The sequence below is a fragment of the Dermochelys coriacea genome, chromosome 12 (genome assembly GCF_009764565.3).
Source record: "Dermochelys coriacea isolate rDerCor1 chromosome 12, rDerCor1.pri.v4, whole genome shotgun sequence".
Taxonomy (NCBI): domain Eukaryota; kingdom Metazoa; phylum Chordata; order Testudines; family Dermochelyidae; genus Dermochelys; species Dermochelys coriacea.
The window spans coordinates 12,920,422-12,934,172 of record NC_050079.1 but is presented as its reverse complement, the minus strand read 5'-3'; the positions used below and the strand labels follow the sequence as shown (position 1 = coordinate 12,934,172).

Here is a 13,751-nt window from a genome sequence, read left to right as displayed (position 1 = left end):
AGAAATAAATATTGTCATAAATATAAAGGGAAGGGTAACCACCTTTCTGTATACAGTGCTATAAAATCCCTCCTGGCCAGAGGCAACATCCTGTTACCTGTGAAGGGTTAAGAAGCTCAGCTAACCTGGCAGGCACCTGACCCAAAGGACTAATAAGGGAACAAGATCCTTTCAAATCTTGGGGGAAGGAAGGCTTTTGTTTTGTGCTCTTTGTTTATATTTTTGTTCTCTCTTGGGACTGAGAGAAGCCAGACAGAAATCCATCTTCTCCAACCCATCCTAATCCAAGTCTCCAATATTGCAACCAGTATAGGTAAGCCAGGCAAGGCGGATTAGTTTATCTTTTGTTTTATGTGAATTTTCCCTGTGTTAAGAGGGAGGTTTATTCCTGTTTTCTGTAACTTTAAGATTTTGCCCAGAGGGGAATCCTCTATGTTTTGAATCTGAATATCCTGTAAAGTATTTGCCATCCTGATTTTACAGAGATGATTTTTACCTTTCTTTTTTTTAAAAAAAAATAAAATCCTTCTTTTAAGAACCTGACTGATTTTTCTTTTGTTCCAAGATCCAGGGGTTTGGGTCTTTGATGATTTTGTAACCAATTGGTTAGGATATTATTCTCAAGCCTCCCCAGAAAAGAGGGTGTGTAGGGCTTGTGGGGATATTTTGGGGGAAGACGTCTCCAAGTGGTCTCTTTCCCTGTTCTTTGTTTAAAACACTTGGTGGTGGCAGCATACTGTTCAAAGACAAGGCAAAGTTGTACCTTGGGGAAGTTTTTAACCTAAGCTGGTAAGAATAAGCTTAGGGGGGTCCCCACATCTGTACCCTAGAGTTCAGAGTGGGGAAGGAACCCTGACATGGTGGCAGAGCGGTGGGATCATTTTGAACCAAAAGCACAGACCTGAAGAGGTTTTTTTTTTAAGCTGAGAGCAGCTAGAGGGTTTTCTGGCTATCTGCCTGGAGACAGAGGTGTTAGTTTTTTTACAAAGGGATTTTTCTTTTTTGAGCTGGAGTTTTCTCTACCTATATGCAGGGTAGGTAACCTCCTGCAGGGAAATTCACAAGTTTCCCCGCCCGCCCCCAACTCTCGGGTATAGCTAGTGTTAAGCACAAGAAAGCAGGAAAATGACTACCAGTGAAGCAGCTAATAAACTAGAGCTAGCCAGATTCGAAGCTGAAGAGAAACAAAAAGAGCATGATAGATAGATGGCCTTAAGGCGCTCGGAGATGGAGGCAGAAAAAGCCCGGATGGAGGCAGAGAAAGCTGCCCACAAGAGAGCTGTGGAGGCAGAAGAAGCCAGGGTGGAGGCAGAGGAAGCTGCCCACAGGAGAGCTATGGAGAAGAAAGAAAATAGAGGAAGCATGGACTGGAGATGGAGAAGGCAAGGGCTCAGCAGAATATACCAACCAACCCTAGCAATCCTTCTCCAGGTACCGCTTCCCATCCCAGAAAGTTCCCCACCTACAAGGCAGGCGATGATACTGAGGCCTTCTTAGAAAATTCTGAAAGGGCCTGCCTTGGGTACAGCCTCTCTACAGACCAGTACATGGTAGGGCTGAGGCCGCAGCTCAGTGGACCCTTACCAGAGGTTGCGGCTGAAATGCCTAAGGAACACATGAACAGTTATGAACTTTTTAAAACCCAGGTGAGAGTCAGAATGGGGCTAACACCCAAGCATTTCCGTCGGCGGTTCAGAGCCCTAAGGTGGAAACCAGACGTGTCATTTACCCGACATGCCTCCACATTGTGAAACATTGGGATGCCTGGATATCTGGAGCAAGTGTTAAATCTCCAGAAGAGTTGCCCTTCCTAATGCAAATGGAGCAGTTCTTAGAGGGTGTTCCTGAGGAAATAGAAAGGTACATCCTAGATGGGAAGCCCAAAACTGTAATCGAGGTGGGGGAGATTGGAGCCAAACGGGTAGAAGTGGCAGAAAAAAAAACAACTAGTAGCAGTTGGAGCAACTAGCAGAAGGGGCAACCTGAAACAAAACCCTATCACTGGGGGCAACCCAAGGCCCCACTTACATCCCAAGGAAAACCCAAACACCTTATCATCCCACCACACCATTCTCCAGCAACCCACCTTGCCCCAGTGACCAGTCAACTGGGCAATGCTTTAAATGTAATGAGCTGGGGTATGAGAAGGCCAACTGCCCCAAGAACCCCAACAGATTACAGTTCATTGCACTGGGGTCACACCAAAGGTCCTCAGGCCCAGATGCCTCCCAGATACCCTTAGAACGAAGGGAAACTGTGAGTGTGAGCGGGAAGAAGGTTACAGCATGGATGGACACTGGAACGCAGGTGTCAGCTATCCATCAATCCTTAGTGGACCCCAACTTAATCAACCCCATGGCCCAAGTGACAGTTCAACCCTTCAAGTCCAACTCTTTCGATTTCCCTACAGCCAAGTTGCCTGTCCAGTACAAGGGCTGGTCAGGAATGTGGACTTTTGCAGTCTATGATGATTATCCCATTCCCATGTTGCTGGGGGAGGACTTGGCCAACCAAGTAAAGCTGGCCAAGAGGGTGGGAATGGTCACCGCAGCCAGACTAAGCAAGCTTCCACACCTATCCCTGTTCCTGAGCCTTCCACCAAGGCCCTGTCTGTGTTACCAGAGACCCAGATGGAGGTGGTGGAACCGGATCCCTGCCAATGACTGCAGCGGCCATAGTGGATCCAGTCCCAGAGACCCAGCCAAAGCCAGTCCCTGAACCGAAACTGGCAAAGCAACCAGCATCAGAACCATTTCCAGCACCGAGTCCAGTGCTTGCAACCCTGTCTATAGCTCCAACACCAAAGGGCACCACCGAGCCTGCACTGGCAGCAACAGCAGATGACCCTACACAAGAGGCTCAGCCAGAGCCTGAAATACCCCATAGCGCACCAGCAGACAGCGGTTCACCATCAACAGAAACAGCCCCATCACCTGCATCTCTTCCAGACGGACCAAGCCCAAGTCCACAATCCAGTGAGGAACTGATGTCTCCAGTATCAAGGGAACAGTTCCAGGCCGAACAGGAAGCAGATAAAAGCCTCCAGAGGGCTTGGATGGAGGCATGGAGCAATCCACCACCTTCCAACTCTTCTAATCGATCCCAGTTTGTTGTAGAAAGAGAACTTTTATACAAGGAAACTCTTTCTGGTGGGCACCAGGAAAACTGGCATCCTCAGAGACAGTTCGTAGTTCCAACTAAGTACCGGGAAAAGCTCTTGAGCTTAGCCCACGACCATCCTAGTGGCCATGCTGGAGTGAACAGGACCAAAGACAGTTTGGGGAGGTCATTCGACTGGGAGGGAATGGGCAAGGGCAAGGATGTTTCCGCCTATGTCCGATCTTGTGAGGTATGCCAAAGAGTGGGAAAACCCCAAGACCAGGTCAAAGCCCCTCTCCAGCCACTCCCAATTATTGAGGTTCCATTTCAACGAGTAGCTGTGGATATTCTGAGTCCTATTCTGAAAAAGACACTCAGAGGAAAGCAGTACATACTGATTTTCATGGATTTTGCCACCTGATGGCCGGAAGCAGTAGCTCTAAGCAACACCAGGGCTAAAAGTGTGTGCCAGGCACTAACGGACATTTTTGCCAGGGTAGGTTGGTCCTCCGACATCCTTATAGATGCAGGAACTAAGGAAAGCCTTTGGAAAGTTCATGGGGTAAATCACTTGGTTGCCACCCCTTACCACCATCAAATAAATGGCAAGGTGGAGAAGTTTAATGGAACTCTGTGGGCCATGATAAGTAAATTCATAAATGAGCACTCCAATGATTGTGACCTTGTGTTGCAGCAATTGCTCTTTGCTTACAGAGATGTACCACATCCCAGTTTAGGGTTCTCACCATTTGAAATTGTATATGGCCGCAAGGTTAAGGGGCCATTACAGTTGGTGAAGCAGCAATGGGAGGGGTTTACACCTTCTCCAGGAACTAACATTCTGGACTTTGTAACCAACCTACAAAACACTCTCTGAATCTCTCTAGCCCTTTTTAAAGAAAACCTACAGGATGCTCAAAAGAGCAAAAAGTCTGGTATGATAAACATGCCAGAGAGCGGTCCTTCAAAGTAGGGGACCAGGTCATGGTCTTAAAGACACTCCAGGCCCATAAAATGGAAGCATCATGGGAAGGGCCATTCACGGTCCAAGAGCACCTGGGAGCTGGTAATTATCTCATAGCATTCCCCACCTCCAACCAAAAGCCTAAAGTGTAACATATTAATTCTCTAAAGCCCTTTTGTTCCAGAGAATTAAAGGTTTGTCAGTTTACAGCCCAGGGAGGAGATGACGCTGAGTAGCCTGAAGGTGTCTACTACGAAGGGAAAAGTGATGGTGGTGTGGAAGAGGTGAACTTCTCCATGACCCTTGGGCGTATGCAGCGATAGCAGATCAAGGAGCTGTGCACTAGCTACGCACCAATGTTCTCAGCCACCCCAAGACTGATTGAATGGGCATACCGCTCCATTGACACAGGTAATGCTCACCCAATTAGAGCCCAACCTTACTGGTTGTCTCCTCAAGCTAAAACTACTATAGAACGGGAGATCCAGGATATGCTACAGATGGGTGTAATCCGCCCCTCTCCAGTGGTTCTAGTTCCCAAACCAGATGGGGAGATACGTTTTTGCGTGGTCTACTGTAAGCTAAATGCTGTAAACTCGCCCAGACAACTATCCAATGCCATGCACAGATGAACTATTGGAGAAACTGGGATGGGCCCAGTTCATCTGTACCTTGGACTTAACCAAGGGGTACTGGCAGGTACCGCTAGATGAATCCTCCAAGGAAAGATCAGCCTTCATTACACATGTCGGGCTGTATGAATTTAATGTGCTCCCTTTCAGGCTGCGGAATGCACCTGCCACCTTCCAAAGACTTGTAGATGGTCTCCTAGCGGGATTAGGAGAATATGCAGTCACCTACCTTGATGATGTGGCCACATTTTCGGATTCCTGGGCAAAACACCTGGAACAGCTACAAAACGTCTTCAAGCGCATAAGGGAGGGAGGACTAACTGTTAAGGCTAAGAAGTGTCAAATAGGCCTAAACAGAGTGACTTACCTTGGATGGTAGGTCAAGGAACTATCAACCCCCTACAGGCCAAAGTGGATGCTAATCAATAGTGGCCTGTTCCAAAGTAAAAGAAACAGTACAATCCTTCTTAGGCTTGGCCGGATATTACAGGCAATTTGTACCGCAATACAGCCAAATCGCCACCCCACTGACAGACCTAACCAAAAAGAAACAGCCAAATGCAGTTCAGTGGACTGAAATGTGTCAGAAGGCCTTTAACCAGCTTAAAGCGACACTCATGTCTGACCCTGTGCTAAGGGCCCCAGACTTTGACAAACCATTCCTAGTAACCACAGATGCGTCCAAGTGTAGTGTGGGAGCAGTCTTAATGCAGGAAGGACCGAATCAGGAGTTCCATCCTGTCGTGTTTCTCAGCAAGAAGCTGTCTGAGAGGGAAAGCCACTGGTCAATCAGTGAAAAGGAATGTTACGCCCATTGTCTACGCTCTGGAAAAGCTACGTCCATATATTTGGGGACGGCGTTTCCACCTGCAAACTGACCCTGCTGCGCTACAGTGGCTTCATACTGCCAAGGGAAATAACAAAAAAGTTATTCAGTGGAGTTTAGCTCTCCAAGATTTTGATTTCAACAACCACCACATCTCAGGAGCTTCTCACAAAGTGGCTGATGCACTCTCCTATGAAAGTTTCCCAGGATCAACTGGTCCAAATCATCCTTAAGATGTGGGAAATATGATTAGTCTTTATATAGTTAGAAGTATATTTAGAGATGCTTGTGTCTTATTAACTCTGTTTTGTCCTAGAGCTCCAGGAAGAAATCACAGCCAGTGTTTCACCCTATCTGTGATTTGGGGGGCGTGTCATAAATATAAAGGGAAGGGTAACCATCTTTCTGTATACAGTGCTATAAAATCCCTCCTGGCCAGAGGCAACATCCCGTTACCTGTGAAGGGTTAAGAAGCTCAGCTAACCTGGCTGGCACCTGACCCAAAGAACCAATAAGGGGATGTCAAGGTTCCTTCCTCACTCTGAACTCTAGGGTACAGCTGTGGGGACCTGCATGAAAACCCCCTAAGCTTATTTTTACCAACTTTGGTTACAACTTCCCCAAGGTACAAACTATTTTACCTTTTGCCCTTTGACTTTTTTGCTGCCAAGCATCTAACAAATATATATTACAGGGAAAGAGCCCTCTTGGAAACGTCTTTCCCCCCAAAATCCTCCCAATCCGTACACCCCCTTTCCTGGGGAAGGCTTGATAAATATCCTCACCAATTTGCGTAGGTGAACACAGACCCAAATCCTTGGATCTCAAGAACAATGAAAAAAGCAATCAGGTTCTTAAAAGAAGAATTTTAATAGAAGAAAAAGTAAAAGAATCACCTCTGTAAAATCAGGATGGTAAATACCTTACAGGGTAATTAGATTCAAAACATAGAGAATCCCTCTAGGCAAAACCTTAAGTTACAAAAAGACACAAAAACAGAAATATACATTCCATTCAGCACAGCTTATTTTCTCAACCATTTAAACAAAACAGAATCTAACACATATCTAGCTAGATTACTGACTAAGTTCTAAGACTCCATTCCTTTCTGTTCCCAGCAAAAGCATCACACAGACAGAGAGAGCCTTTGTCTCTCTCCTCCCCCCACCCTCCAGCTTTGAAAGTGTCTTGTCTCCTCATTGGTCATTTTGGTCAGGTGCCAGCAAGGTTATCCTAGCTTCTTAACCCTTTAAAGGTGAAAGGGTTTTTCCTCTGGCCAGGAGGGATTTTTAAAGGTGTTTACCCTTCCCTTTATACTTATGACAGGGGACAAGATACTTTCAAATCTGGGGTCGGGGGGGAAGGCTTTCATTTGTGCTCTTTGTTTACGTGGTTGTTCTCTCTTGAGATTGAGAGAGGCCAGACAGAAATCCATCTTCTCAAACCCAACCTAATCCAAGTCTCCAATAGTGCAACTAGTATAGGTAAGCCAGGCAAGGCAGATTAGTTTATCTTTTGTTTTATGTGAATTTTCCCTGTGTTAAGAGGGAGGTTTATTCCTGTTTTCTGTTGTTGCTTTCTGTTAAGGTTTTGCCCAGAGGGGGATCCTCTGTGTTTTGAATGTGAATATCCTGTAAAGTATTTTCCATTCTGATTTTACAGAGATGATTTTTACCTTTCTTTTTTTTTTTAATAAAATCCTTCTTTTAAGAACCTGACTGATTTTTCCTTTGTTCCAAGATCCAGGGGTTTGGGTCTTTGATGATTTTGTAACCAATTGGTTAGAATAATATTCTCAAGCCTCCCCAGAAAAGAGGGTGTGTAGGGCTTGGGGGGATATTTTAGGGGAAGATGTTTCCAAGTGGTCTCTTTCCCTGTTCTTTGTTTAAAACGCTTGGTGGTGGCAGCATACTGTTCAAAGACAAGGCAAAGTTGTACCTTGGGGAAGTTTTTAACTTAAGCTGGTAAGAATAAGCTTAGGGGGTCTTTCATGCGGGTCCCCACATCTGTACCCTAGAGTTCAGAACGGGGAAGGAACCCCGACAGATATATAACTAGTTTCAGGATTCCTGGTTTCTGTTGTACATTCTGCCACAGACTTCCTGTGTGACCTTGGGCAAATCACTTAACTTTTTTCTGCCTTCATACTGTTGAGCTGAAGTTCAGCACAGGGTTACTATGCTACATAACCCAGGGCCTTGAAGGGCAGAAACTCTACCTAAAGGGATGGTATAGTGGTGCCAATTATCCATAAAATCTGCTCCACTGGGGGTTATAACCATTTAGTGTTGCCGCCCCCCCCCAACTTGTTGAACTCAAGCTGGGAGCTACTGGCTAGGGAGAAGCATGGGAGAATTGCTAGGATTCTTATGATGCCCCAACTGCAGCTTCAAGCTGCCCTTTCACAGAGGCAGGACAGCTACTTTGCCTTGAATCAGCCCTGGAATGTAGCAGCACCCACCAGTGGAGGGAGGCATAGACTATATCTGCCTCTGCAAGTGGGAGTGAACTGAGCCCAGGAATACTTAGTTTAAAAGAGTGTTGTGAGGTTTAATGGCTCTGTCCTGCGGGGTGCTGAACCATTGTGGAGCCAGTGAAATGCACTTAAAGTTCAGCACAGGTTTAAGTGCTTTGCTGGATCAAAGCCCAAGTGTCCTTGCAGCACTGAGCCTTACGTTAGTGTTTGCATTGTGCTTTGAGATCCTCTGTGAGGTGCTATAAATTGCAAAGTACATTACCAGCATACAGCAGACATATGCAAACACAGATACCCCTGTGTAAACAAAGTCTAAAACAAAATATCAGTCCAAAATTATTTACATGACTTTAAATTAATATTAGACTATTAAAAAAGCTGTAATCAATATAACAGAGGGAGAAACATTACAAAGAATGATTTGCATAGCAAACACATTTCACAGTTGTTTTGGACAAATGCCCTCGGTAAATATGTTTAAAGTCATGTACAACAAGAATATTTTATCACAAGTAACCATGTTTTAATAAACACTTCATCTTTTTGTACTTCATTCTTTCTTCTCATCATAATAATAGAAATATAACACCATATATCACTGTAAAACACATTTCCACATAAATGCTGATAAGCACAAAATATTTTTCATCATTTACATTTTAACTGTAATAATCTATGGCAGGATTAAAGCTGCATCCATCATGTGTCTAACTAACCTTGCTGTAATGAATTTTTAAATGTAATGGTTTCTGTCACAAAGTAAAATCATACATAATGTCTTTTGACACAGTATGCTGGCGTACGCGAGGTTTTAAATGTAAATGCAACTTCATTTTTAATTAGATTTATAAACTCAAATCCGTATTTTTTTTATAAACCAAGGGTGAAATAAAAAAGTGTGTGTGTGTGTGTGTGTGTCTGTGCATAAACTGCCAACAGAACACTACTGAAGTTATTTAAAATGCTTTGCTCGCAGGAAATGTGTACGTCCAGTGCATATGAAAAGCAAGTCACATACCAGAAACAAAGGATTATCAAAATCATAAGGACTAAAGCTTTTTAGAATGCCTGAAGGGCTTTCTATGGTACCCCGGGCACTCTCTTTATGTCAGTGCTAAGGATCAGGTTTACAGTTGGGAAAACTGGGCAAAGGGGCAAGTGTACAGGGGAGAAAGAGGTCAAGGACAAATACATTCTGCTCCCCACTCCCGCCCTACCTCTGCTTGAAATAACAAATAATCCAGCTCACCAGAGGAGAATCATTAAAAATAATTTGCACAAGCTTTCTGTTCTGTGAGCCCTTTTTTGATACAATATTTCCTTCAGTGATTATCACTGCCAACATGTTCCTGCCATATGGATAGGAGCTGGGTTAGGCGGCTTCTCAATACCTGAGTGGTTAATTAAGAGCTGTTGCTGGGCCACAAGAAGCAGGTTTGAAATCCCTCTTCACTCACCGACAATGAGTAGCTTTTTTAGCAGCAGAAGTCACTAGGGACAGCCAGAAGCGCAGGGTAATTATTTGAGATAACATACAGCTGAAGTGTGTGTGTGTGGGGGGGGGGGTGGGGGGGTGGGGGAGGAATGTGCATTTGAAAGGCGGGCAGCAGTACAGAAAAGTCTATAATAAAAAGGTCAACATCTTCTATTTTTCTGTACAGTGTTGGCCGTCTGTAATGCCTTTTTAGAATGAATGACAACAGATTCTGTCTTTCTTTCTTTCCTTTTTTTTTTTTAATGAATATCTTATTTTGTATTCAAAGTTTGCAATTGTGAGTTCAGGCCTGCCAGTCCAATCTGAATAAGCTATTCTTACTTTATCAGTGTGGATGCTGAAATGACTTTGATTGCATTGTTGCAAAATAGCAGTAATTTCTCCATTAACCCATGGAAACCCTGGGCTTTCTCAAGGACAAAGAAAATAACAGTGGAATGAAAGCCCTGAATGAAATGAAGAAAATCCTTAAATTGCTATAAACTGTTGGAACTAGAGCCTCAGATGGTATAAACTGGCAGAGCTCCACTGAAGTCAGGAAATAATATTTTGGCTTCAATAAAGCTATACTGATTTATACCTGCTGAGGATCTGGCCCTTAGATTATGACATTGTATGCAGACAGGAGAATCTGGGCTATTATTTAATGCCATTTAAAGCATGAATTAGAGCTCCCATATTCAGGGTTTTCAAGGATGTGTTGTTGGAACATGCCATAGAGATACACTGGTATTCCTAGTGATTTAAAGTAGCAGGATAGCATCAAAGGGCAGTATTTGCTAAATCACTTCATATATATATATATATATATATATATATATATATAAACAGTTGTGAAGCGTTATTCAAAGTACTGGAAGTACCTGATTAAAGTTAAATCACAGTAATATACTGCTGTACTGTTTTTCTTTTCTGAGAACTGCAGAGAAGAATTTGAACGTCACCTTATTCAGTCATCACAGCTCAATCCATGTACATTGTGGGCTCAAAATACTATTTTGGTTTGGTTTGTTTTTTTAAAGAAAGCCATTTTAGTTTCTTACTGAGCAGACAAATGATGAAACCTCTTTCATATGATTTTTTGGCATTTCCTGAAAATCCCATATGTGATCTCCAGCTTAGGAAGCGTAAATCTCCATCCAAATCAGTGTGAAGCTCACACAAGTCCTTACTTTTGTACTGAGGGGTAAAAATAAATTCAAGGAAGAAGGGGAAAAAATCATACCCTTCAGCTTCTTCTCAAATACTGGGAGATATTTTAAGAGTCAAACCCGAACAGGCTGAGATTTTCAACTGAAATGACAGGTTTTTCTTGCAGATCAAAATGTTTCCCAGTCAAGTGTGGTCAAAATCCCAAAACCTTTCTATTTGAAATGTTGGGAAACCAAAAGGTACTTGTACATTTGCTTTCTCTCTCTCTCTCTCTCTCTCTCTCTCTTTTAAAAGGTCTTTCAAGCCTTTGATGTTTCTCAAGCGCAAACAATGCTGCTCTAGTAGTAGTAGTTTTGCCAGCATAACTGTCTCAGCTTTGTTTAGAAACTGCCCAATATGTTAATTATCTTCTTTACCTCTGTGGCATTATACTGTCAAACTGTACAACCATCTTTAGAAAATAAAAGCTAACACCCTAAGCCGCTGTACCCTGGTTCCATAATATCTGCTCACTGACAATGCCTGAGCTGTCAGATCAGAAGGAGCTTCATTCGAATAAAGGTGGGCAGATGTGTGATAATGAGACAGAAGCATACAGATGCTAATATAACTGTTCAGCAGAGCAGTCTCGTCTTCGTTAAGCAGACCCAGGTAGCAGCTGCAGACTGTCAGACATTGGAATGCTGCTTTCTCTTGATTCTCATTTAAGATCAGCTTCGTTCGCTGTCTGTCAGTGAACTTTTCCCTCGCAGGAGCCTGGACCCCTAGGTGATCAGTCACATTTCGACATAACTAGATGTCAAAAGAAGTTTAAGTTGTATGACGAACTGTGATGCATTCCCCGTGCCGGGTGGCAGTCTCAGCCCTCCAAGGCGTCTTGTTAATGATCCACCTGGAAACTCTAGAGTATTTCCTGTATTTTGTTTTCTTATTAAAATACTGGATAAATCTTTGTCAATATCCATGTCAGCAACTGTAAGCTCCAGACAATATTATCACAGGCATAATTTGGGTTAAAATTGGAAACACAGACTTATGTTGACCATGAAGCAGGAGACCTGTATGGAGTGAGTGGGATGCTAGACTTTTTGTGTGTGTTACTATGATTTAGCATCAACAATTAAGGTAAGAATATTTCTGATTTGTCAATGGACAGAGATAGGACTTTAGAAGTCAGGAAAAATCAATTCAATTAAAGTTACCTTATGGAATATGTCTGCAACCAGATGGCTTGGGTGATCAGCACAACTAGGAGTAAGATATTGGGGAGCCTCCATAGATGAACAAATACACAGAAGCTAGGAAACACAAATAAACTAAGATTGTCATTTCATATACTGTTGAAACCTTTGAACAGGGAGTCTGAACTTCATCAGCCTTTCATCTGTTGCTGTGAGCTGTTTACCCACTCATATTCTCTGGTTTCAGAGAGGAGACAGACTAGGGCTACTTTATATAAAATACATGTGTGCACACACAATGAAGCAAACATTTTTCCACAATATTTGTGTGATGGGATCTCATTTTACTCTTCATCGTGGCAATTCAGTTAGTTCTGAAATCCTCACCTCATATATTTCATTTTTTTATGACAGTAAATATAACATGTCCAGTTGTGGTTGTTATGTTTTCCTACATTTTTGAATTCTGGGATTTTTTGTTTTTTTTTCAAATATCACATGAAAACCTCGTGGTTCAGGTTCAATTATTTGTGAATCGTTTCCATTTTGGCTGGGAGAATTCTGTGTCCTGATGTCATATTTACAATATGAAACTTTTCATATGAGAACAATCACAGTTACAGTAGAATGAATTTAAAAAAATGTTAGAAGGGAAATAAACCCTCAGGCTCCAGGGTGTAAGACAACCTGTAGCTGACAGAGGTAAGGAATGAACTTCTTCTATGGGCAAGTTATTCCTTAGTTGCCCACTATGAGGTTACTTGCATCTTTCTCTGAAGCATTTAGTGCTGGCCATTATCAGAGACAGCATACAGGACTAGAAAAACTATGGGCCTGATCCAGTCTGGCATTACCTATGTTCCTGTTTTTATACCAGCAATCCAGCTTTTTACAGTTATAACCTAGCAGATTTGGCAATCCATATCTTTTTCCTCCTCCCCCATAAAATATAATTCTTTAATTAAACACTTCTTTGGCCAGTTTATATTCACTAATGGTCTCTAATATAAAACAAGATGTCTCCCCCTAGATTCTGGTATTTAGTAGCCTGAAGCTCATTAGTGCATGTGTTCTCTGCCCTGGAGTTTTAAATATTTAACTAGCTAGGATTCCTTCAAGAGGTCTTAACCTTATAATTTGTAATAATTTAGGGATCTCATCTCTAAAGTGTAAGTTATTAAAAATGTTTCTTTCCTTCACTTTGCATTGATTGCTACTTCTTGCAATCAAACTAAGAGCTATTAGGCCAGGAAACTGCAGCTGCCTATTTATTTCATTGTAGTAAAACATAAGTGATTATAATAGATTTCCTAGTAGAGATTGATCTTCCACAAAAGCAACCCCCGCCTCCTCCCCTCAAAAAAATTCCAACTCCCCACAAAGCATACACTGTCAGGGTATATAAATATTATGTACTAAGCATTACATGCTTAAAATCATTCATCTGTAGAATGAAATAGGAAAATCTACAAAATAATAAGCATGTTGACCAATACACATTTGTACGGAAAAATATTACTTCTGTTGCTACCAATGGCTTGAGCATAAAATACAACTAAAAATTATCTAAGGACCACCTACCGTGCTTCTGATACTACTGAATGTCAAAAATGTCAGCAGCTTCCAGTAATGATTCTCTGACATAAACAGTAAGGGAGAAATATTACAGTTAGTGAAAGAGTTGTGAGAACGAGCATGCATTTTCATGAGAGGTGTCTTTGAATGGCACCAAGTACTCAAGCAGGCAGCTTTCCCTGCCAGTTAAGCAGGCCAAAGAAAGCTCTCTTCCCCTGAAAGACAATTAAAATGAGTTAAATGAATTAAAAAAGCCCTGCACAGTTAAACCATGGTCATAGGTTAGAAACAGTAGTATCTGGATTTATGAAAATCACGCTGCTGCCAAGCCTCAGAAATTGTGTGTAACAA

General features: G+C 42.5%; 1 long non-coding RNA gene across 2 annotated transcripts in view; it reads right to left on the bottom strand.

Moving 5' to 3' along the window:
• Positions 1 to 12,234: 12,234 nt before the first annotated feature.
• Positions 12,235 to 13,751, bottom strand: part of LOC122456251 — a 32,472-nt gene continuing 30,955 nt past the window's right edge. For both annotated transcript variants that reach the window (XR_006275029.1, XR_006275028.1), the window contains exon 4: positions 12,235 to 13,751. This exon is cut by the window's right edge and continues 939 nt beyond it. This is a non-coding gene — a long non-coding RNA (uncharacterized LOC122456251).